Raw genomic sequence first — 24,189 nt, 5'->3', positions numbered from 1 at the left:
GAGAAGTGAAGAGAGAGAAGAATAGATGAATAAGTAGGAAGAATTGAATGAAGACATTTGAAGCGCAATAGAAAAAGAAGCTTAAATAGAATACGAGAAGAAAGAAGGAACCAAAGTACAGAAGAGAAAAGAGGAGCATCATGGCCACGGCAGTGGTGAGACTGGAATCCAGGTCTCTTTACTCACTATCCCACAACAGCTTGTTGCTCAAACCCTTGTTTTAGGCAGGCCAACAGTGGTATACTTCATACATTACATTTTTTTAGGTGTATATCTAAGATGTTTTACACATAAAAACATAAAATGTGAATGTACACGTTTCCCCACTTCTGCTTTAAGGTATTAGACCAGACTTCCCCAACCCGGTGCTCTCCAGATGTTTTGGACTTTAACTCCCATCAGCCCCAGCCAGCATGGCCAATGATTAGGAATGCTGGGAATGTAGTCAAAAACATCTCTGAGCACAAGTTTCGGGGGGGCAAAGAGCAGCAGGCCAACCGCACCTGTTACCTCGCTGCCTTGCTTCCAGAGGCATCTGCTGACCAAAGTTGGAAACAAGATACTGGACAAGAGTGACCTTTGGCCTGATTCAGCAGGACTTCTCCTATAGCGTTATTCCCCCCACTACCAATTTCTGCAGTAAAACAAACTTTTATGTCTTTTCTTTTAATCCACGTTTCTTATGTACAAGATTAATAAACCGGTTCTCTTGTTCCATAGGAAGCACACAAAAAAAGCCCACTGCAGGAACCTTGCATAGTCATTAATCTTTGAGAACAAAGACTTCGTTACTGAATGAAAATGATTAGCAAGGTCAGGAGCAAACAGGCTTTTGTGAGCTGCCCTGGCGTCTTCTGATGCCTTTGCAAAAACTGCTCCCCACTCCCCCACCACCCAAGTCCCCCTGGTTCATCCACAGCTGTCAAGATCTTAACTAGCTCATAATTTTGCAGTCTAACAAACTGAAATAAATGGCACCAAAAGGTCTGTAATAACGCAGTCAGCAGTGGCCTTCAGTCTGCAGGCTCCGAGACGCTGTCTGCTAGGAATGAGGACATGAACCACCACTGCCACAATTGAACTTGTAATGCAGCCTTCTCCCCCAAGACGTTTTGGAGTTCAACTCTGTCTGCCCCAGCCGTGGGCTGCTAAGGTTTGGAGGTGCTGAGATAATGATAAGCTAGATCCAGGTTTGCTTACAAGGAGCCTTTATTGAGTACTTACAGCACACAGACGTACCCAATGGTTGGATCAGACAGCTTCTCTGAACCCAGAGCCATGGGGTAAAATGGGTTTTATACCATACATGTCAGCAGTGAGGCAGCATGACAGCAGCAAGCGTTAATTAGCGTTCATTTGCAACTTTCCCAGCATAGGCTAACAGTGCTTGTTCAGGAGGAAAGCAATCAGAACTTTCCCAGCACAGACACCTGCAGCTTTAAGGCAAACAAGCTTCACTTCTCAGGCACATCCTAGGCCCTGATAAGATACTAGCCTTCATTAGCATGGAATGTGCTGAGGCCACGCTATCGACCTTTGACTCATCTCACATGCTCAGAGGCCCACTAGCAAGAATATTGCACCAATAATGAAGCCAAGCATTATGGATCTCTAGGCCCCTCTAAAACTACAGGTGACTTGGTTACAGGCCTGGGGCCAATACAAACTCCCATCGGCCCCAGAAAGCATGGCCAATGGTCAGAAATGCTGGGAGCTGTAGTCCAAAACATCTGGAGGGCACCAGATTGGGAAAGGGTACTGCAGTGGGCCCAAATCTAGAAGTGGGTGGGAGGAGGTTTTTCCATTTTAATTCCTCAAAAGTAGAAAGATGGACCTGGCTTTGTGGTGCTGGATGTCAACTAGCAAAGTTCTCCCTGTGATACACAGTACTTCTTCATTCAGCTGGAGCCAGAGATCTAAGTGGGAGTGTCTTAGGAATTCTGTTGAGATTTCTCCCTAAGGAAGGCTTCTGTGAAGTTTGTACAAATTCTGCATTCAGGATCGGATTCAGTAACACGCATCCCTTTCTTTTGGTGTCACGTCATCTGGGAGGGGAACAGCAACCACTTCCATGCTAACCTGAAAACTGGCTATTTGTAGGAATGTATGAGAATTTTGTTTTTGTGAGCATGCCCTGTTCGAAGATCTGAGCAGGGGTTCAAGCACACATCCGCCGAAAATATTCATAAATGGTCGAACACGTGCTTGCAAGTGTCTTGTTCCTGACTGCCAGTTCAATTTGCACAAATTTCCTCCATGGATTGCATCAGCCCTGCTTTACACTATGGAGGAAAGTTGCACACATTTTGGGAAACTTGCACACAACTCACATTCGATTGCTGCTTGATTTGTGCACGTTTCCTGTTCGCACACAGTGAGCGGCAATCACAAACATGAATAAGAACTGGGCACAAGACAAGCAGAGCAACAATGTGTGAAGAATTCCAGCAATCTCAAACATTGCTCATTCACCATCCCTACCTATCTGTTTTCTCATGTCACAGATCAAGGAGGCTCCTGAGGACCAGAAGCACCACGGGCAATCCCACCCACCTGTTCCTAGAGCTCAGGCTTCCCCAGCCCAGGGCCCTGCAGATGTGTTCGACTGCCACTCCCAGCCCCCGCCCCCAACCAGCCATCTGGAGGGCAATAGGGAAGGCGGCCATATATAATGACTCACTATCCATCCAAGCCAAACTTCTGTCTTCATAAGCTGTTATAAATCTTGTTTTGGGAGCTCTGTCCATAATAAGTAGAGAGGCTAAGTAGGGAGGTTTTTCCCCCCACCTTTACATTTTGGGAGAGTACAGTCTGACTCTAAAGTTGGTGGGGGCTTGGGAGGGGTTTGCAGGGGCCGCATGTGGCCCGAGGGCTGCGTGTTGCCCACCTCTGCTCTAAACAAATTTCTTGGGTGTTTGAGAGAAGAGGCAAGTATGCTTTTAAAACAAATTAAATAAACATACCAGGTTTTTTTTAGAAATATGATGCTTCATATTTATTTTTTTAACTTTAAAATGCTTCTAGACTGCTATTCATTACAAGTATCATAGCAGTTTACAGAGCAGAAAAAACTATAACCATCACAACAACCACCCCCATACAATAAAAACAAACAAAAAACCTGAAAAAGAATTGGACAGGAAAACAGCGGGGGCAGGGGGGGTAAAAAACAGCAGTTCCTTTTCAAAGACCAACTCCAGTAGAAACATTTTGACCTGCCTTTGAAAGTCCAGGAGGGAGGAGGCTGTATGAAATTCTCTCAAACGGGGGTTCAAAAGCATTGGGGCCACCATGCAAAAAGCCTTGCTTCTGGTGGGGGCTACTCAAGCCTCTGCATGAAATGGAATCCAGTGGAGGACCTCATCAGAAGCTATGGACTAATATGGGATGTTTTGTTTACCACCCCTGCTTTGCATTGTGAGGATTAGCTTGGGTTTATTTAACAACTGCTTCACCTCAAGTCAGCAGCTGAAAGCAGTATCTAAAATATAACATTAAAAACAGGCAATATAACCAATCCCTTCATGGATCACTGCCTTGTTGTGGCGAAGGGGCTTGCGTAACTCAGTGAAGCCATAAGCTATGCCGTGCAGGGCCACCCAAGACGGACAGGTCATGGAGGAGAGTTCTGACAAAATGTGGTCCACTGGAGAAGGAAATGGCAACCCACTCCAGCATTCTTGCCAAGAAAACCCCATGGAACATAACACAAGGCTAAAAGAGATGATGCCGGAAGATGAGCCCCTCAGGTCGGAAAGTGTCCAATATGCTACTGGGGAAGAGCAGAGGGAATTTCCAAGTAGCGCCAGAAAGAGTGAAGCGGCTGGGCCAAAGCCGAAAGGACACTCAGCTGTGGATGTGTCTGGTGGTGAAAAGGAAGTCCGATCCTGCAAAGAACAATATTGTTTAGGAACCTGGAATGTACGATCAATGAATCAAGGTAACCTGGAGGTGGTCAAACATGAGATGGCAGGACTAAACATCAACATCTTGGGAATCAGCAAACTAAAATGGACAGGCATGGGCAAATTTAATTCAGGTGACCATCATATCTACTACTGTGGGCAAGAATCCCTTAGAAGAAATGGAGTAGCATTCATAGTCAACAAAAGGGTGGGAAAAGCAGTACTGGGGTACAATCTTAAAAACGACAGAATGATCTCAGTACGAACCCAAGGCAAACCATTCAACATCACAGTAATTCAAGTCTATGCCCCTACCACTGAGGCCAAAGAAGCGGAGGTTGATTGGTTCTATGAAGACCTACAACACCTTCTAGAACTAACACCAAAAAAAGATGTCCTCTTCATCATAGGGGATTGGAATGCTAAAGTAGGAAGGCAAGAAATCACCGGGATAACAGACAAGCATGGCCTTGGTGTACAAAATGAAGCAGGACAATGGCTAATAGAGTTTTGCCAAGAGAACACGCTGATCATAGCAAACACTCTTTTCCAACAGCACAAGAGGCGACTCTACACATGGACATCACCAGATGGTCAATATCGAAATCAGATTGATTATGTCCTTTGCAACCAAAGATGGAGAAGCTCCATACAGTCAGTAAAAACAAGACCTGGAGCTGACTGTGTCTCAGATCATGAGCTGCTTCTTGCAAAATTTCGGCTTAAATTGAAGAACATAGGGAAAAACACTAAACCATTCAGGTATGACCTAAATCATATCCCTTATGAATATACAGTGGAGGTGAGGAATAGATTTCAGGGATTAGACCTGATAGACAGAGTGCCTGAGGAACTATGGACAGAGGTCTGTAACACTGTTCAGGAGGCAGCAACTAAATCCATCCCGAAGAAAAAGAAATGCAAGAAAGCAAAGTGGCTGTCTGAGGAGGCTTTACAAGTAGCTGAGGAAAGAAGGGAAGCGAAAAGCAAGGGAGAAAGAGGAAGATATATCCAACTGAATGCAGAGTTCCAGAGAATAGCAAGGAGAGACAAGAAGGCCTTCTTAAATGAGCAATGCAAAGAAATAGAGGAAAACAACAGAAAGGGAGACTAGAGATCTTTTCAAGAAAATCGGAGATATCAAGGGAACGTTTTGTGCAAAGATGAGCATGATAAAGGACAAAGAAGGCAGGGACCTAACAGAAGCAGATGAGATTAAGAAGATATGGAAAGAATACACAGAAGAATTCTACAGGAAAGATCTTAATGTCCCTGATAGCCATGATAGTGCGGTCACCGAACTTGAGCCGGACATCCTCGAGAGTGAAGTCAAGTGGGCCTTAGGAAGCATTAGTAACAACAAAGCTAGCGGAGATGACAGTATTCCAGCTGAGCTATTTAAAATCCTAAAAGATGATGCTGTTAAAGTGCTGCACTCAATATCCCAACAAATTTGGAACACTCAGCAGTGGCCACAAGACTGGAAAAGGTCAGTTTACATTCCAATTCCAAAGAAGGGCAACGCCAAAGAATGTTCAAACTACCGTACAATTGCGCTCATTTCACATGCCAGCAAGGTGATGCTCAAAATCCTACAAGCTGGGCTTCAGCAGTATGTGAACCAAGAACTACTGGAAATACAAGCTGGGTTTCGAAGAGGCAAAGGAACTAGAGATCCAATCGCCCACATTCGCTGGATCATGGAGAAAGCAAGAGAATTCCAGAAAAACGTCTATATCTGCTTCATTGACTACGCTAAAGCCTTTGATCGTGTGGATCACAACCAACTGTGGCAAATTCTTAAAGAGATGGGAGTACCAGACCACCTTACCTGTCTCCTGAGAAACCTGTATGAGGGTCAAGAAGCAACAGTAAGAACCAGACATGGAACAACCGATTGGTTCCAAATTGGGAAAGGAGTACGACAAGGCTGCATATTGTCACCCTGCTTATTTAACTTATATGCAGAGTACATCATGAGAAACGCCGGGATGGATGAATCACAGGTCAGAATTAAGATTGCAGGGAGAATTATCAACAACCTCAGATATGCAGACGATACCACCCGAATGGCAGAAAGCGAAGAGGATCTCAAGAGCCTCTTGTTGAGGGTGAAAGAGGAAAGTGCAAAAGCTGGTTTGAAACTCAACATTAAAAAAACGAAGATCATGGCATCTGGCCCCATCACTTCCTGGCATATAGAAGGGGAAGAAATGGAAACAGTGACAGATTTTATTTTCTTGGGCTCCAAGATCACCGCAGACTGTGACTGTAGCCATGAAATTAAAAGACGCTTGCTCCTTGGGAGGAAAGCTATGGCAAACCTAGACAGCATAGTAAGAAGCAGAGACATCACCTTGCCGACAAAGGTTCGTCTAATCAAAGCTATGGTTTTCCCAGTAGTAATGTATGGCTGTGAGAGCTGGACTATAAGGAAGGCTGAGCACCAAAGAATTGATGCGTTCGAACTGTGGTGCTGGAGAAGACTCTTACGAGTCCCCTGGACTGCAAGGAGATCAAATCAGTCCATCCTAAAGGAAATCAACCCTGAGTGCTCATTGGAAGGACAGATACTGAAGCTGAAGCTCCAATATTTTGGCCCCCTGATGCGAAGAGGAAACCTCCCTGGAAAAGACCCTGATGCTGGGAAAGATTGAAGGCAAAAGGAGAAGGGGACGGCAGAGGATGAGATGGCTAGATAGCATCACTGATGCAATGAATATGGACTTGAGCACGCTCTGGGAGAGAGTGGAGGACAGGAAGGCCTGGCGTGCTATGGTCTATGGGGTCACGAAGAGTCAGACACGACTTAACGACTGAACAACAAATATAATCAATCACCACAAAATTGTATTGAAGAGTAGAAATTGCTGATTCCTGTACTTTAAACTTTGGTCATAAAGGGGCTATAAGAGCCATCGGGCAGTCATGACCTGTTTTTCAGTCTCCAGATTTCATAATTAAAAAGAGGTTAGTAGAGAACAATTATTATAATTTGATCTCAATAAGCCTCTTGAGGCTCTACTGGCTTTGTAAGAAAGAGAAAAAGGAAGGAAGGAAGGAAGGAAGGAAGGAAGGAAGGAAGGAAGGAAGGAAGGGGCCAGTACAGAAACAAGGAGAGGAATGGTCTAGGCACGTGTGTTAAACCTCAGGCCCACAGGCCACATCCAGAGGACTGCCTGGGGTCACAATCTGGCCCTCCAGGGTTCCCCAAATAGCCGTGCCCTCTTCCCTTGGCCTTACCCCTTCCCCCAAATGGTGGTCCCTGGGTGGTTTCCCCGCTTTTCCATAGTTCATTTCCCCATTCTAAAAGGTTGAAGTGCCTCTCTTAAGGCTCAGTGACCAGTAGTTAAGAACTTCAAGCTGAAATATGCTGGTATTTGGGGGGCCCAGCCCTTTTTGCCTTCAGTTCTGCCCACCACTAAAATGTGGCCCCCGAGAGCATCTCCAAAACTGAATTTGGTGCTCAGGCTGAACTAGGTTCCCCACCCCTCCTCTAGGTGCATGAAATATTCCCTTTGAGGCCCAAGAAAATATTATTTATTAGGCCCAAGACTTCCAACAAAGTCTTCCTCAGGGGGATTGTAAAACACAGTACTCTGGGTTCTCTACTATTTTGCAACCGAGTGTTTGGAGAGTGCAGAGCAGAGAGCGTTGAGTTTTACGGTGCCCCAGAGGATTTCTTTGGAAACACATCGGGCCTAATAAAGAATATTTTGTCAACCTGTAGTTCAAGCTTCTCATCCTTGTTCCTACTTGCTTTGTCACACTGCCCCTGAATGAATGGACTGCCCATGATTTGCCAGGCTAAAGAGCACCAACCCTAGCTTCCTTGAGCAGCTTCCTGATGTCAATAAGGTTTTAAGATCATCTTCGAAGGTCATCTTCAGAGGCCCTACTCATTGGCCTGCCTTTGAGATCAGTATGGTTGGTGGGCACTCGAGACAGGGACTTCTCATTGGTGGCCTCAGCCCTATGAAATTCCCCCCCAGATAAATATGTGGCTTGCCCCATCTGCTGTTGTTTTTAAGAGCATTTTAAAATCTTACTTGTATTCTCTGGTTTTTGATAGAAAGGTTTTATTGTATATGCTGCTCCTTTCTGTTGGTTAGTCAAGATTTTAGATTTGGCTTGTTTTAGATTATATTTTACTGTAACAGGCTTATTTTAAATTTCTTTGTTTAAAATTGATTTTGTTATATTGAAATTGATATAGTTAATATTTCTAAGTTGCTTTAGGAAGACTGGAGTCTTGAAAGGCAGCTAAGAAATATAATAATAGTAATAATAATAATAATAGTAGTAGTAGTAGTAATAACAATAATAATAATAGGTGTATCCTTCTACATCTTGCTTCCAAAGTAATATTTTACAGAAGGGGATCCATTTTATATTTCAACAGGCTCTTCAGACTTAGGAGATAAGATAATCTCAGGACCTGGTGGATTTGCCTGAAGAACATTTGTCAGACAATTTTCTACCCACTCAGTTTCTCTGAAATTCCCACAAATAATAATTGTCTACCCACACAATTTCTATGAATTCCAACGTACCCTCATGCTCACTGAGTCACTGTGGCATTCCATATTCCCAAAGGAATAAAATAAATGAACAAAATGTATCCAACATGAGAAAATACACACACACTATCTTGCTCCCATCAAACAACTGAGGAAAGCACAAACACACTGGAAATACTTTTGAAGAGGGGGCAAAGGGCTAAGGAGGAGACCTCCTCCATCTTCTTACCAACTGTCTCCCATGGCCTCTATGTGACCTTAGCTTCCATACTTTGTCACCCTTGGGCTCCAACTGGATATCTCCCTGAAGGAGAGCTAGTTTCTGCCACTTGGGTATCAACAACCCAAGTCAGCTCTCTAAACAATAATGTATTCATTCCTCACAGTGGAAGCTTTTTAAATGGGGCACAAAGAACCATATTAGAAGTTATTCAAAACCATCATTTTCACCATCTGCTCTTGTTCCTCATCCTCTTTCTCAGCATTGCTACCATTTGCTTGCTTGACAAGCAGAGAGCCAGTGAGCAAACCGGCGGGGTAGCATCTACTGCTCCTCCTCCTCACCATGACCGTTCTCTGAGTGCAAGAGGCAGGTGAAGAAGCAGGTTGCAAGGGTGAAAAGGAGGAGCAAGTCCATGGAGCTCTTGCCAGTGGGCCCCTGCTGGGGTGTGGACCCTTGGCAGGTGCCCGATCGTGTCTGCCCTTGACGCTGGCCCAGTACACAACCCCTGGTCCCCACAGGGACTGACCAGTTGTTGTTTTTGAAAAATAAAACAAATTTTCCCACATACTTTGAGGATACTCTCAAGTATTTAGGAAACTTCTCCTGGCCTGTGTTTTCCCTGCAATTACTCTGTTTTAAAATGAAGGCAATTTTATATACTGATTATGCTGTTTTTAATAAACAGGCAAAATGGAATAGAATCATAGGGTTGGAAGGGGCCTACAAGGCCATCAAGTCCAACCCCCTGCTCAATGCAGGAAGCCTGATGCCCAGGGGGACTTCCATCCAAGTACTAACCAGGGCTGACCCTACTTAGCTTCTGAGATCAAATGAGATCAGCCACATCCAGCCCTTTGCTCGATGAGATGGAACACACAATGCTAGAGGCCTAAAGGAAAAAGGGAGGGTGAAAAAACTATTTGTATACAATGATGGAAGAGAAAAAGGTGAGGATGCTCGCTAGCAAAGACAAGTGATGAATAAGGTCCCATTTCAATCTGCATTCTTTCAAATATTTATAAGGCTAGCAGAAGCAATGCACACTAACATGAACAAACGGCTACTGAAAGGAAGAGCGAACATGATTACATGCAAAGAGCGATATCAGAGAAATCTGCAATGGAATCAAATGAGTTTAAATTTCTATGAATCTGACCTGCACATTCCGCAGCAGACCAGCGTTTCCCAAGTCACTCATTCCATGGACTTTCTTACCTGTCTTTTTACTTTCTGGAATTCTACACAAAGTTAGTTATAGAAAAATACATAAAATTAAAACCTGGCCAAAAATGTGCATTTGGGGGGGGGATTCGTGCATTGGGAGATTTGCGCATTTTGGTGTGGATTTGTGCATTTTCACAAGTACAAATTTGTGCAAATTCAGGAAACTGGAACAATTCCGATTCTGCCAATGAGCGGACGATGGAACGAAAGGCACCTCACAATACACAAAATGCAAATGGAACTGATTTTACAAAATCCATACATCCCTACACGTAAGTCACTGTTACATGTGTATGTACTCAGCTTGGCTTAAAAAGGAGGTATTTTTGTATTTGAAGTTTCGGAAAGTTTGAAGTTAACCTAAATTTAAAGTAAATGCACACAAACTGTGAAACGTTTTCATGGGAGTACACTTGTTGTTGTTGTTGTTCAGTCGTCAAGTCGTGTCCGACTCTTCATGACCCCATGGGACCATAGCACGCCAGGCCTTCCTGTCCTCCGCTCTCTCCCGGAGTGTGCTCCCGGAGAAATTCATATTCATTGCATCAGTGATGCTATCTAGCCATCTCATCCTCTGCCGTCCCCTTCTCCTTTTGCCTTCAGTCTTTCCCAGCATCAGGGTCTTTTCCAGGGAGGTTTCCTCTCCGCATTAGGGGGCCAAAATATTGGAGCTTCAGTTTCAGTATCTGTCCTTCCAATGAGCACTCAGGGTTGATTTCCTTTAGGATTGACTGATGTGACCTTCTTGCAGTCCAAGGGACTCATAAGTGTCTTCTCCAGCACCACAGTTCGAAAGCATCAATTCTTTGGTGCTCAGCCTTCCTAATAGTCCAGCTCTCACAGCCATACATTACTACTGGGAAAACCATAGCTTTGATTAGACGGACCTTTGTCGGCAAGGTGATGTCTCTGCTTCTTACTGTGCTGTCTAGGTTTGCCATAGCTTTCCTCCCATGGAGCAAGCGTCTTTTAATTTCATGGCTACAGTCACCGTCTGCAGTGATCTTGGAGCCCAAGAAAATAAAATCTGTCACTGCTTCCATTTCTTCCCCTTCTATATGCCAGGAAGTGATGGGGCCAGATGCCATGATCTTCGTTTTTTTAATGTTGAGTTTCAAACCAGCTTTTGCACTCTCCTCTTTCACCCTCAACAAGAGGCTCTTGAGATCCTCTTCGCTTTCTGCCATTCGGGTGGTATCGTCTGCGTATCTGAGGTTGTTGATAATTCTCCCAGCAATCTTAATTCCGACCTGTGATTCATCCAACCCGGCGTTTCTCAAGATGTACTCTGCATATAAATTAAATAAGCAGGGCGACAATATACAGCCTTGTCGTACTCCTTTCCCAATTTGGAACCAATCGGTTGTTCCACGTCCGGTTCTTACTGTTGCTTCTTGACCCTCATACAGGTTTCTCAGGAGACAGGTAAGGTGGTCTGGTACTCCCATCTCTTTTAGAATTTGCCACAGTTGGTTGTGATCCACACAATCAAAGGCTTTAGCGTAGTCAATGAAGGAGAAATAGACATTTTTCTGGAATTCTCTTGCTTTCTCCATGATCCAGCGAATGTGGGCGATTTGATCTCTAGTTTCTCTGCCTCTTCGGAACCCCGCTTGTACTTCCAGTAGTTCTCGGTTCACATACTGCTGAAGCGTAGCTTGTAGGATTTTGAGCATCACCTTGCTGGCATGTGAAATGAGCGCAATTGTACGGTAGTTTGTACACTCTTTGGCATTGCCCTTCTTACCCCTCAATAATATCAAAAAGAAGCTAGCTCAGCCTTCCCCAACCTGGTGCCCTCCAGATGTGTTGGAATTCCCTTGCTGGCTGGGAATTAAGGGAGTTGCAGTGCAAAAGGAGCTGAGGGAAATAAAAGAGAACAAGCTGCGACTGGTTAAATGCAGGACTCAATGTACATCCACCTTACAAAAGGCAATGAGAGCTTCCTGCTGTAATTCCACAAACTGTAAACACACACACACCCTTGCTAATAATTGAGTTAGGGATTACATCTGTCCTACTGTTATCTGCATTATCAGCACATTCTGCCATGCAGGAAAGCTCTCAGGGCATCACACACACACCCCGCCTCTCTCTCCCTCTCTCTCATTCCCTCTCTCACACACCATTTCTCCTTGAATTATGCTTGACAGCTCATTGCATTCTCCCTGCCTGCTCTTGAAAAGGAAAAAAAAGTAAATGCCTCTCACAACATGGTAAGATAAAAACATCTTCTCAGGTGGTAATTTTTTTCAAATTAACATGGACACCTGACTATCGTGAAAACCAAAAAGTTCCTCTATGCTGTGCCCTCCCACCACGCAAGTAGGTTTACATGCATATAAGTGGTAGAGTTATGTCTATTTCATGTAAGCAGAGCATTCGGCACTGTCCAAATTCAACACCCTAATGTGTTTTTACTTCTTTACAAAAGCAAGTTTCTAGATCTTATGGCTGAAAACATGAACTTCATAGGATAGCATGCAAACAATTACTGGCGAAATCACAGAAGCTAGAGGGGAGAAGGTTGAACAGGATTTCCAATGTACAAATTAGGATTGGTTTTGATGTAATGCTAAACTATGGCTTGGCGCCGTAAGGAAATTTTCAGTGTCAAATAAGCTAGTTATGCAACTATCAAGCATTTATTTAAAGTAAAAGCACCGTAATTCTGTCACAAAAGGTACTGGAGCTGCAATATGGATTCATAAAAAATATGAGTCGTTGGCTGGCTCATGTTGTTTTATTGCCACTATTCCAAACTTTATAACACTGAAGAAATTGATACGTTAGGGCACAATCCTACCGAACTCGGAGGGTGACTGATGCCTATCCAATGCAGGCCAGGCAGAGCACAGAGGGGATCCTCTCCTCCGCACTCCACCTGCCCTGCATTCATGGCTAGACACGTGATTTTGCACACCTAGCCGGGACTTCGGAGAAGGGTGGGAACGGGCCTGGAGACCCTATAGGAAGCAACTTGAATGGGCTTCTGTGGTCTCCTCCCCTCCCTGCCCCCGGGAACGCCCCCTTTTCACCCACTCCACGCTCCATTTTACGAGCATGGAGAGGCAGCCACCGTGGTTCCCTCGCACCAGCTACAAGGAGGACGGGGTGGGAAGCAGCGTTTCCTGGGTCCAAGCTCAGAGCCCTGTCTACAAGCTCGGAGCCATTAAACCAAAAAAATCCTATGGCCCTCTAGACAGTGTCTAGTGGTCCTAGAATTGCTCTCCTTGTAGCATTTCTTTCTTTTAAAAATCTGCACCTACGGAAAAATCACCTACCTCACAGAATGCAGTTGTTTTTAACTTGAATAGCCCCATTTTATTGAACTCACTGTTCACACACACACACACAAAGCGAGATGGGGAAGAACATCATTTCATATCAACCTCAATTGTCAAATAACAGAGTGCATGTGGTATTTCCCTCCACCCACCCCACTGCCCCCACACCAAACAACCTTTGCTGGCAGAGTAAATCAGGAACGAAACGCCACTAAGCCATTTATATGGCAAGTGATCAGAGTAGTATGAAGAGAGAGAGAGAGAGAGAGGGAGAGAGAGAGAGAGAGAAATAACACGTCTAGCTAAGCTCCTGCAAACAGACCAAAGGGCCCTTATATCTCCTTGGTACTCAAGTTTTTATATCAGGTGTGTTTTCATTTCAATTTACTTCATTCTTTTACTCTGCCATTATCCTGATCAACATTCACCAGGTCTATAAAATATTTAATATGGCACAAGACCATGCGAATACAGGAAGGATGTAAAAGCGATTTCACTCCTCCACCCCCACCCCCATGGTTACAGCAAGCAAGAGAAAGATATTGAAAGCAACACAGAAGGGGTGGGGAGGAATTACTTTTGCAAAATCCCTGCTGGAGCCATTCTTAATTTGGTCTCCTAAAGAAGCGTAAAAAAATGCAGCCCAATGCATTTTTCAAAAGCAGGTCTCCTGCTCCTACAAAGCTTTGGGCCTCAAAAGTCTTCCTTACACACAGGGGAGTCTTCTAAAGCACTGTTTTTGTACCTCCATGTTAACTCAGCAGTGCCGTGAATGCACTGCCGACTTTAATATCAGTGTCAGTGATTCCAGTCATAAATGCTTCACACCCAGAATGGAATTATCGGGCCAAGACACAACCATATCCAAATCTAGACATGAAGGAGCTCCAGCTCACTACCTGTGAAGTACGTGGTTTGAGCTGGAAGACGAAGCCTGCAATGCAACAACCAGAAGCCACTGCTCTGTCAACCAGGCAAAAGTACACGGCTACACTCCGCTCCTACAGAGTTACACTTCTCAAAATGGGTGGCCTTCCCTCAGAAGGGGGATGAGCAGGCACGTGACTGTGTGATAGGCTCCGCCATACCTCTGACCTCCAAGGCTGGAATTGCATGCACATTTACCTGCCTTCTTGTGGCGAAGGGGCTTGCGTAACTCAGTGAAGCCATAAGCTATGCCGTGCAGGGCCACCCAAGACGGACAGGTCATGGCGGAGAGTTCTGACAAAATGTGGTCCACTGGAGAAGGAAATGGCAACCCACTCCAGCATTCTTGCCAAGAAAACCGCATGGAACGTATCACAAGGCTAAAAGAGATGACGCCGGAAGATGAGCCCCTCAGGTCGGAAGGTGTCCAATATACTACTGGGGAAGAGCAGAGGGAATTTCCAAGTAGCGCCAGAAAGAGTGAAGCAGCTGGGCCAAAGCCGAAAGGACACTCAGCTGTGGATGTGTCTGGTGGTGAAAAGAAAGTCTGATGCTATAAAGAACAATATTGTTTAGGAACCTGGAATGTACCATCACTAAATCAAGGTATGCTGGAGGTGGTCAAACATGAGATGGCAAGATTGAACATGGACATCTTGGGAATCAGCAAACTAAAATGGACAGGCATGGGCAAATTTAATTCAGGTGACCATCATATCTACTACTGTGGGCAAGAATCCCTTAGAAGAAATGGAGTAGCATTCATAGTCAACAAAAGGGTGGGAAAACCAGTACTGGGGTACAATCTCAAAAATGACAGAATGATCTCAGTATGAATCCAAGGCAAACCATTCAACATCACAGTAATTCAAGTATATGCCCCAACCACTGAGGCCAAAGAAGCGGAGGTTGATTGGTTCTATGAAGACCTACAACACCTTCTAGAACTAACACCAAAAAAAGATCTCCTCTTCATCACAGGGGATTGGAATGCTAAAGTAGGAAGTCAAGAAATCACTGGGATAACAGGCAGGCATGGCCTTGGTGTACAAAATGAAGCAGGACAAAGGCTAATAGAGTTTTGTCAAGAGAACACGCTGATCGTAGCAAACACTCTTTTGCAACAGCACAAGAGGCAACTCTACACATGGAGATGGTCAATATCGAAATCAGATTGATTATGTCCTTTGCAGCCAAAGATGGAGAAGCTCCATACAGTCAGTAAAAACAAGACCTGGAGCTGACTGTGGCTCAGATCATGAGCTGCTTCTTGCAAAATTTCGGCTTAAATTGAAGAACATAGGGAAAACCACTAAACCATTCAGGTATGACCTAAATCATATCCCTTATGAATATACAGTGGAGGTGAGGAATAGATTTCAGGGATTAGACCTGATAGACAGAGTGCCTGAGGAACTATGGACGGAGGTCTGTAACACTGTTCAGGAGGCAGCAACTAAATCCATCCCGAAGAAAAAGAAATGCAAGAAAGCAAAGTGGCTGTCTGAGGAGGCTTTACAAGTAGCTGAGGAAAGAAGGGAAGCGAAAAGCAAGGGAGAAAGGGGAAGATATACCCAACTGAATGCAGAGTTCCAGAGAATAGCAAGGAGAGACAAGAAGGCCTTCTTAAATGAACAATGCAAAGAAATCGAGGAAAACAATAGAATGGGAAAGACTAGAGATCTTTTCAAGAAAATCGGAGATATCAAGGGAACGTTTTGTGCAAAGAGGGGCATGATAAAAGACAAAGAAGGCAGGGACCTAACAGAAGCAGATGAGATTAAGAAGAGGTGGCAAGAATACACACAAGAACTATACAGGAAAGATCTGAATGTCCCTGATAGCCATGATAGTGCGGTCACTGAACTTGAGCCGGACATCCTAGAGAGTGAAGTCAAGTGGGCCTTAGGAAGCTTTACTAATAACAAAGCTACTGGAGATGACAGTATTCCAGCTGAGCTATTTAAAATCCTAAAAGATGATGCTGTTAAAGTGCTGCGCTCAACATCCCAACAAATTTGGAACTCTCAACAGTGGCCATAAGACTGGAAAAGGTCAGTTTACATTCCAATTCCAAAGAAGGGCAATGCCAAAGAGTGTTCAAACTACAGTATAATTGCACTCATTTCACATGCCAGCAAGGTGATGCTCTAAATCCTACAAGCTACGCTTCAGCAGTATGTGAACCGAGAACTACCGGAAGTACAAGCGGGGTTTCGAAGAGGCAGAGGAACTAGAGATCAAATCGCCAACATTCGCTGGATCATGGAGAAAGCAAGAGAATTCCAGAAAAGCGTCTATGTCTGCTTCATTGACTACACTAAAGCCTTTCATTGTGTGGATCACAACAAACTGTGGCAAATTCTTAAAGAGATGGGAGTACCAGACCACCTTACCTGTCTCCTGTGAAACCTGTAAAACGGTCAAGAAGCAACAGTAAGAACCGGACATGGAACAACCGATTGGTTCCAAATTGGGAAAGGAGTACGACAAGGCTGTATATTGTCGCCCTGCTTATTTAATTTATATGCAGAGTACATCATCAGAAACGCCGGGTTGGATGAATCACAGGTCGGAATTAAGATTGCCGGGAGAATTATCAACAACCTCAGATACGCAGACGATACCACCCGAATGGCAGAAAGCGAAGAGGATCTCAAGAGCCTCTTGTTGAGGGTGAAAGTGGAGAGTACAAAAGCTGGTTTGAAACTCAACATTAAAAAAACTAAGATCATGGCATCTGGCCCCATCACTTCCTGGCAAGTGAAGAAATGGCAAGTGAAGAAAGAAGGGGAAAAAATGGAAGCAGCAACAGATTTTATTTTCTTGGGCTCCAAGATCACCGCAGACAGTGACTGTAGCCATGAAATTAAAAGACGCTTGCTCCATGGGAGGAAAGCTATGGCAAACCTAGACAGCATAGTAAGAAGCAGAGACATCACCTTGCCGACAAAGGTTCGCATAATCAAAAGGTATGGTTTTCCCAGTAGTTATGTATGGCTTTGAGAGCTAGACTATAAGGAAGGCTGAGCGCCAAAGAATTGATGCTTTCAAACTGTGGTGCTGGAGAAGACTCTTATGAGTCCCGCGGACTGCAAGGAGGTCAAATCAGTCAATCCTAAAGGAAATCAACCCTGAGTGCTCATTGGAAGGACAGATAGTGAAGCTGAAGCTCCAATATTTTGGCCACCTAATGCGAGGAGGAAACTCCCTGGAAAAGACCCTGATGCTGGGAAAAATTGAAGGCAAAAGGAGAAGGGGATGGCAGAGGATGAGATGGCTAGATAGCATCACCGATGCAATGAATATGAACTTGAGCATACTCCGGGAGAGAGTGGAGGACAGAAAGGCCTGGCGTGCTATGGTCCATGGGGTCATGAAGAGTCGGACACAACTTAACGACTGAGCAACAACGAAGTACCCCTGAACTAATTGTGACTTATTTCCAAGTAAACTCGCATAGAACTTGGCAAGAATTCCTTCTTCCTCCCATCAGAGCATCTGAGTTGCTCCTTATAACAATATCTTTGCTCGTCTTGCTTCCTGAATACCTTCATTTGAATGCAGACTTGCTGTGCTCCTTTTTCCTTCTCCAGATTGTTGCCTCACCCCATCTCCCCACTCCGGGATTACTCCCCTGAGCACCATACCTCAGCTATGTCTTGGAGCCAAAGAACTACACAGCTACTTTGGTGAAGACATGTATCCTCATCAGGCACCCTAACCAAGTTCCCCTTGCCCTTTTCACCCCCTACAGCTTTGGCAAGAAATTTGTTTTACCAGAGGATCAATTTAAAAAGGTGGTGCAAGATAGTGGATTAAGTTTCCCATAGAGAATGAGCTGGAGATGAGTGTTGTGGCCACAACTATTGCAAAGTTCTTGCCCCAGTTCTCTGGCGACTGAAGAGCCAGATGGCATCTCTATGAATGTCTCACAAGCCTCTAGTTGCTGATCTCTCCGCATGAAGTGTTTTTGCACCTCTTACCATCACACATAAACAAAGCCCACTTGGAAGCCATTCTTCTCACAGCACACCGCTTCCAAGTGATAAGAAATCCCACCATCATTATTCAGGAGAACACACCGACAACAATTTGCTAGAAATGATTTCAGCCAGCAGATGCCTCAGTAGCTTCTCTGCCAGGTAATTGAATGAAAAATGTAATTCCCAGAGCCATAACAAGTCTGGATTTATCGCTTCACTGTATAGATCACTGTCAGTATTGCACACACTTTGTCATTCCCAAAGTAACACAGGCGAAAGCAGTTGGGGCCAACTTTCAGAAAGTACACTCACTGCCTCCCCTTTGTGTTTTGTATTTCAGATGGCCCATATCAAGTCTCATTGCTGGTATCAGAAACGCAACACTTCTTCTCTTACTTGAACTCAGTCCTTCCGAAGGGGGTAACTGTGCATTACTCTTTATCCACATGTAAATAAACACAGCCAGCGCCACCTGCACAAAGGCACCCGGTCAACCAGCTGAAATATAGCCCAAGGGATGTGTCTAAAACAAACAAAAATAAACATTTGCAACGTGATGAAATGTTCACCAACATTCGAGGAACACAGGAATATAGTTTTCTGCCTTACACTGAGTCAGACCATGGGTCCATCTAGCCCAGTATTGTTGACACTGACTGGCAGCAGGTTTCCGGGGTTTCAGGCAGGATTCCTTCCTAGATCTCCATGGAGATGCTGGGGACTGAACCTGGGACCTTCTGCATGCAAAGCAGGGGCTCTGCCACAGACCTACGCCCTTCCCAAACTGTCCAGGAATGGAAATGGTCAGCATTGGGATTCTGACCATCAGTGCCACAGCTACGAGGGACTGGAAGTTCAGTTTGGATAACAGAAATACCTGGTGTAAGACCCGGAATTTGTATGATTGTGTGCAGTTGACAACAGAATGAGGGTGGAGGCAGGGATTAAGAGGCATAGGCACTGGATGGGCAGGGAGGCTGAGGGCTGGGAAACTGAGTGGCAAGCATGTGGTGTAGCGGCTAGAGTGTTGGACTGGGACTCAGGAGATCCGAGTTTTAGTCCCCACTCAGCCATGAAACTCAATGGGTGACTTTGGGCCTGTCACTGACTCTCAGCCTAACCTACCTCACAATGTTTTGTGAAGATAAAGTTGGGAGGAGGAGGAGGAGGAGGAGAACCATGTAAGCTGCCTTGAGTTCCTTGCAAGAGGAAAAAAACGGGATATACATAAATGTAATAACAAATAAATTACAAAAAAAACAAAGAGTAAAGCCTAGCAGACTGGGCTGATTCCAGGTTTGAGGAAGCCCTCTATAAAAGGACTTCTGGTGGGCCCCCTCCTATATCAGTGCAAAGCTGTGGGCTTATCTGGAAACAGCAGGTCGCCATTTTAATTTCCTACAATGCCTCTAGTGAAACCATGCTCTGGGACCTTGTGGGAAATCAAAATGGCTGTCACCACCAGGTAAGCCTGCAGCCAGGGCCCCAGGGCAGGTGTCAGGACTGCTGGGCCTTGCTGCCCAAGGGTGCTGGGTGCCAGTTTTGGGCCCGCCAGCTGGTAGGCAAGCAAGAGTGCATAGTGGCAAGGTGGCTGAAGGAAGAGGAACAGGACAGGAGCTAAGCTGACCAAGAAGCATCATCCCACTATTTTCTTCTTCTATAACCCTCCTTAATATCACATTTTAAACCTCTGCTTAAAAAGGGGTTCATGCCACACATTTAATCTCACTTTCTGGTTCTGGCACCCAAAGAACAGGTTTATGACTTTATTCTGTGAAGTGCAAATGCCTCAGAGAAGTTCCCATAAATCTAAGTCCTTACCAATTACTCAATCACAACCTAAACAAGAACATTCCTTTTATAAGACTCTCTATATATGTTTAAAAACCACCACTCTTACATTCCTGCAGACTCTCGATCCATTTCAGCTTCTGACGGGGCGAACTGTGGCCCACGAAAGTTCATGCGCTGAAAATAAAACGTTACGCCTTTGTGTAGCACCTTGAAGACCATGTCTTTTCTTTTTTAATAAACATTCTCAGCCTAACACAGCTTAAACTATCTAAACAGCGCTGCTGCTGTGCTGTGCACTTAATCTTCCTCTGCACACCTAGAAGCATAATTCTCCATTCCATTTTCCTAACTGATGGGTATGACTGACACAGCAACATTTCCAGGAGAAGAAAATTATGGGATCTCATTTGGCTGATATCGCACAGAACTAAATGGGCATTTGACACTAATGGAAAGCACCTGTCTAAGGCTGCAATCCTGTATATGCACGTACCTGGGAGTAAGTCTCAATGGACTCAATAGGCTCTGAGTAGATGTGTAAAGGATTGTGCTGCATGTTTCCAGGGCCAGTCTTGCCATAGTTCTGCTCCCAGACTCTATCCATTGTGTTTTAATGAATTAGCTGCAGTTGCATAGTGTGGTGGAGGTTGTGTGCATCATTTTGACATTTCATTTCTGATTTGCACTTGTCTAAAAGGTCTTTACTTGCAACTGCTGTGTTCATTTTGTTTTGGTTGCAAATGTCTAAAGCAGCCTTCCCCAAACTGGTGCCCTCCACATCATGCCCAGCCAGTGCTGGCTGGTCATGATGGGAGCTGTAGTCCAACACATCTGGAAGGCACAAGGTTAGGGAAGGCTGATCTAAAGACAGGCACTGGCAACATCGTATCTACAACTACAGCCTGACATGCAACTGCTATCAGGAGCCATTCATAGCCACATTTGTAAGGGGCAGAGCTGGTGAGGATCGGCGTGGGGAAGAAAAATGAGCAGATGACAGGTGTGTGCGCTTCTTGGACCACAGATAATCACCTGTGGTGGGCAGGGCTCACAACATGGCTGGGACCATTTGGAGGCACCAGTTGCATGCAGGGCCGGGCCCTACTATTAGGCAGAGTGAGGCTGCTGCTTCAGGCAGCAGATGTTGGGGGACAGGGAGCAGCGCACAGTGAAGTTTTGGATGCCATATGGCCTGCCCTATGCCCCCTGAACGACACTGCTGTGCTTAGGTGTGGTGGAGGATGCTGCGCTGTCACCAGTGATAGGGTGGCCATATGCCATCTTTTGCAGAGAACTGTCCTCTTTTGCAGAGGACAGCCCTCTGTGTGAAGGGAAGCCAGAGGACTCCCCTCTATTTTGAATGCATGCTCTGTTTGAAGGGCTGCCCTGTCCAAGTCCAGCATGAAGATGAAGGACTATCAGAAGGAAGAGCTGGGCCTTGAAGTTGCCCATCAACAGCAACTGCACAGCAGACTGAGCAAGGCACACAGGACACCTGGTCACAGTCTTCCAGACTGTGGTGAGATGTACAGCATTTCTATTTGAAGTACAGTAATTCTTTCTAAATTTGCATATATGCATATGAATTAGCACACGCAAATTATATGCAAATAGTTGTCCTCTTTTGTCCTCTGTTCTGGTGATGCATTTCCTCTTTTTTGGTAATTCACATGTGACCATCCTAATGTACAATTGGGGGTGGGAAAAGAAAGCATCATCTTGTTCTTTGCTAATGTCTTCAGCTGGCCCTGCTTCTGTTGCTTCGGAAATTAAAAGGCAAGAAATCATGCCACAGCGTGAGTTCAAATGTTCTGAATGGAAGGAACAGGGGGAAACAGTCTACCCTGGAAGCTTCTAAAACTGGTACCACTTCGGATCTCTTACAAATACCATCTCTCATCTGTTCACGGTTCCACAAATACTTGACAGCATCACCGCGCACAACTATATTTGTGGTGGTGTCATGCTACATTGCAGGGAGAGGTAGGTATTTTTATTATTAACAGATAGATGTACAAGGATTAGCTCTTGGAATCTGGCTTCATCTGAATACTGGGTCTCTGTCTATTTTGAGGAAGTGGCTTCCATCCGTGTCTGATGCCCTCCTACACTAATCCACTAGTTTGCCAAGAATGGCTCAGGAACATGGAAAAGACAGGAAAAAAATACATTCAGTTCAGATCTTAGAGTCAAACTAGGTGCAGTGTGGGAGTTCCATGAAAGGCTGTCCTATAAAAGAGGGCAAAGAGTGTTTGCTGCTCCACACAGCAGGACTACATCTAGTGGGTTTAAGTCACAGGAGGGTAGATTTCAATGGAATATCAGGAGAACCTTCTTGATAGTAAGAGCGGTTCAACAATGGAACTAGAGGGTGTATTTCCCCTGCAGTAGGCTTCGAACTCTTAATTTAGAGGTGCCAAGATAGTGATAAATCAGATCTAGGTTTACTTACACGGAGATACTTTATTGAGTACAATCAGCACACAGGTGTACCCAATGGTTGGATCAGACAGCTTTTCTGAACCCGGAGCCATGGGGTAAAATGGGTCTTATACCGTACATGTTAGCAGTGAGGCAGCACAACACTAGTAAGCGCCAACTAGCATTCATTCCCAGCATAGACTAGCAGTGCTTGGTTCCCAGCACAGCCACCTGCAGCTTTAAGACAAACAAACTTCGTTTCCCAGGCACATCTCGATAAAACACTCCACTCATTAATATGGAATGTGCTTCACTATTACCCTTTGACTCATCCTGGTAAATCAAGAGGCCTGTTAGGGAAAACAGCAGCCAACTGACCAAAGTCAGAGAGCATCTAAGCTCCTCTAAAACTACTAATAGCTTGGTTCAGGCCTGGGGCCCTACAGAGGGGTGACAGCTGTCCCTTACTGGAGATCTTCAAGCGGAGGCTGGACCTGGTGGGGATGCTTAACTCTGGATTTCCTGCATCCAGCAGGGGGCTGGAACAGATGGTCTACAGGGGGCCCCCATCTCTATGACAGGAACCCCAACATCATCTTTTCTTTTAAAAAAGCATCCAAAGAAGAGGGGCTCCATCTGAGAATGTTATGTGGTAGTGAAGTAAACCCCTTCTTCCCTATTGTTTTCCCACTTAAAAGCATACCCCAAGCTGCTATTTGTCCATATATATATTTTTTTAAATATACAGTTACAGTCCTGTGTGCTCATACTTTTTCCTGTCATGGGTTCTCTGCACAACATCTGACCCCCGCAAGCCAAATGCAGCGGTCTACCAACATGTCATCCCATTCTTTAAAAATTGTAAATTTGTTCAAGTCCTCTTTTCCCAGGTTAGAAAACACTGAAATATACTCAACAAGTTCCCCTCTCCCTTACTTGCCTCCCTTACTAATTATTAACCGAACTGAAAGGTTGTCTTAACACAACATTTTTGACCTCTCCTGTCATGGCCATATTTTATTTTGCCTGTTTCACTGTATGTTTTTCTTTTTTTAAGGAGAAGAGAAAGAACAAGAGGGACATGATCTATTTTTTTTTAAAGAAAGAAAAAACAGAAGGCCTTTCTGTGATGTATAGTTACCTCATATCATCCCGTTATCATAGTCCTGTTTAATACATGCAGTGGAGATACTCCTACACAAAGCCCTTGAATTGTCTTAATTACCACACATTTGTATGTTCAGCATTTCTGAAGCAAATGAGTGTGCCCGGTCTCCCTCCCTCGCCTCCGTCATATCTGGCTAAATCCCAGACAACTAATCCTTCAATTAAGCCAAGGTGAAGTTTTTTTTTAAAAAAAAGCATATGTTTATGTCTCAGGCATTTCAGGAGGCCATTACCATCCATCCAGTTGTGTCATGAGCCTTTGTTATCATGAGACCCAGAAGACGCTGCCTTTAAATTCCCTCATGTGGTATGCAAGAGTCATTTATCTGCTTAACTTACGGGGGACTGGTAATTAAATGGACCACACCAGCTGCCATCTTACGAGATGCAATATTAATTCTTTCACGCATTTGTCAGGACAGAGACTGCCCACCATGAGAAGATCCTCTTTCGTATTCTTATGTGCTCCCAACTTCCCTGAGCCGTGAGACGTCCACAGTCTATGGAATTTAGTTTCCACTGGATGAGTTTAGTTTCCTTTGGGCAACCTACAGCCCTTGGCCATCTGTTCCTCCCTCGGCAGCCCACTGGGCATGGAGGAAAAGGAGGGAGAGGAGATGGCAGAAAGAGGTAAGGGCGGGTGTGAGAGTGACAGGGTGGAAGAAGGAAAGAGGGAGGGAGACCGATGGGCATGGCAGAAAGAGAGAAAGGGGAGGAGAGAGAGAGTGAGAAGGA

At 44.8% G+C, this 24,189-nt stretch overlaps 1 protein-coding gene across 1 annotated transcript in view; it reads right to left on the bottom strand.

Moving 5' to 3' along the window:
• Positions 1–24,189, bottom strand: part of FRAS1 (Fraser extracellular matrix complex subunit 1) — a 381,912-nt gene that overhangs the window by 266,886 nt on the left and 90,837 nt on the right. The gene's annotated exons all lie outside the window — the stretch shown is intronic.

Source organism: Heloderma suspectum, chromosome 5 (assembly GCF_057233095.1).
Source record: "Heloderma suspectum isolate Gila_16-S chromosome 5, 16-S_ref, whole genome shotgun sequence".
Lineage (NCBI taxonomy): Eukaryota > Metazoa > Chordata > Lepidosauria > Squamata > Helodermatidae > Heloderma > Heloderma suspectum.
Note: the sequence above shows the minus strand (reverse complement) of the source record. Positions and strands in the feature narration are given on the sequence as shown.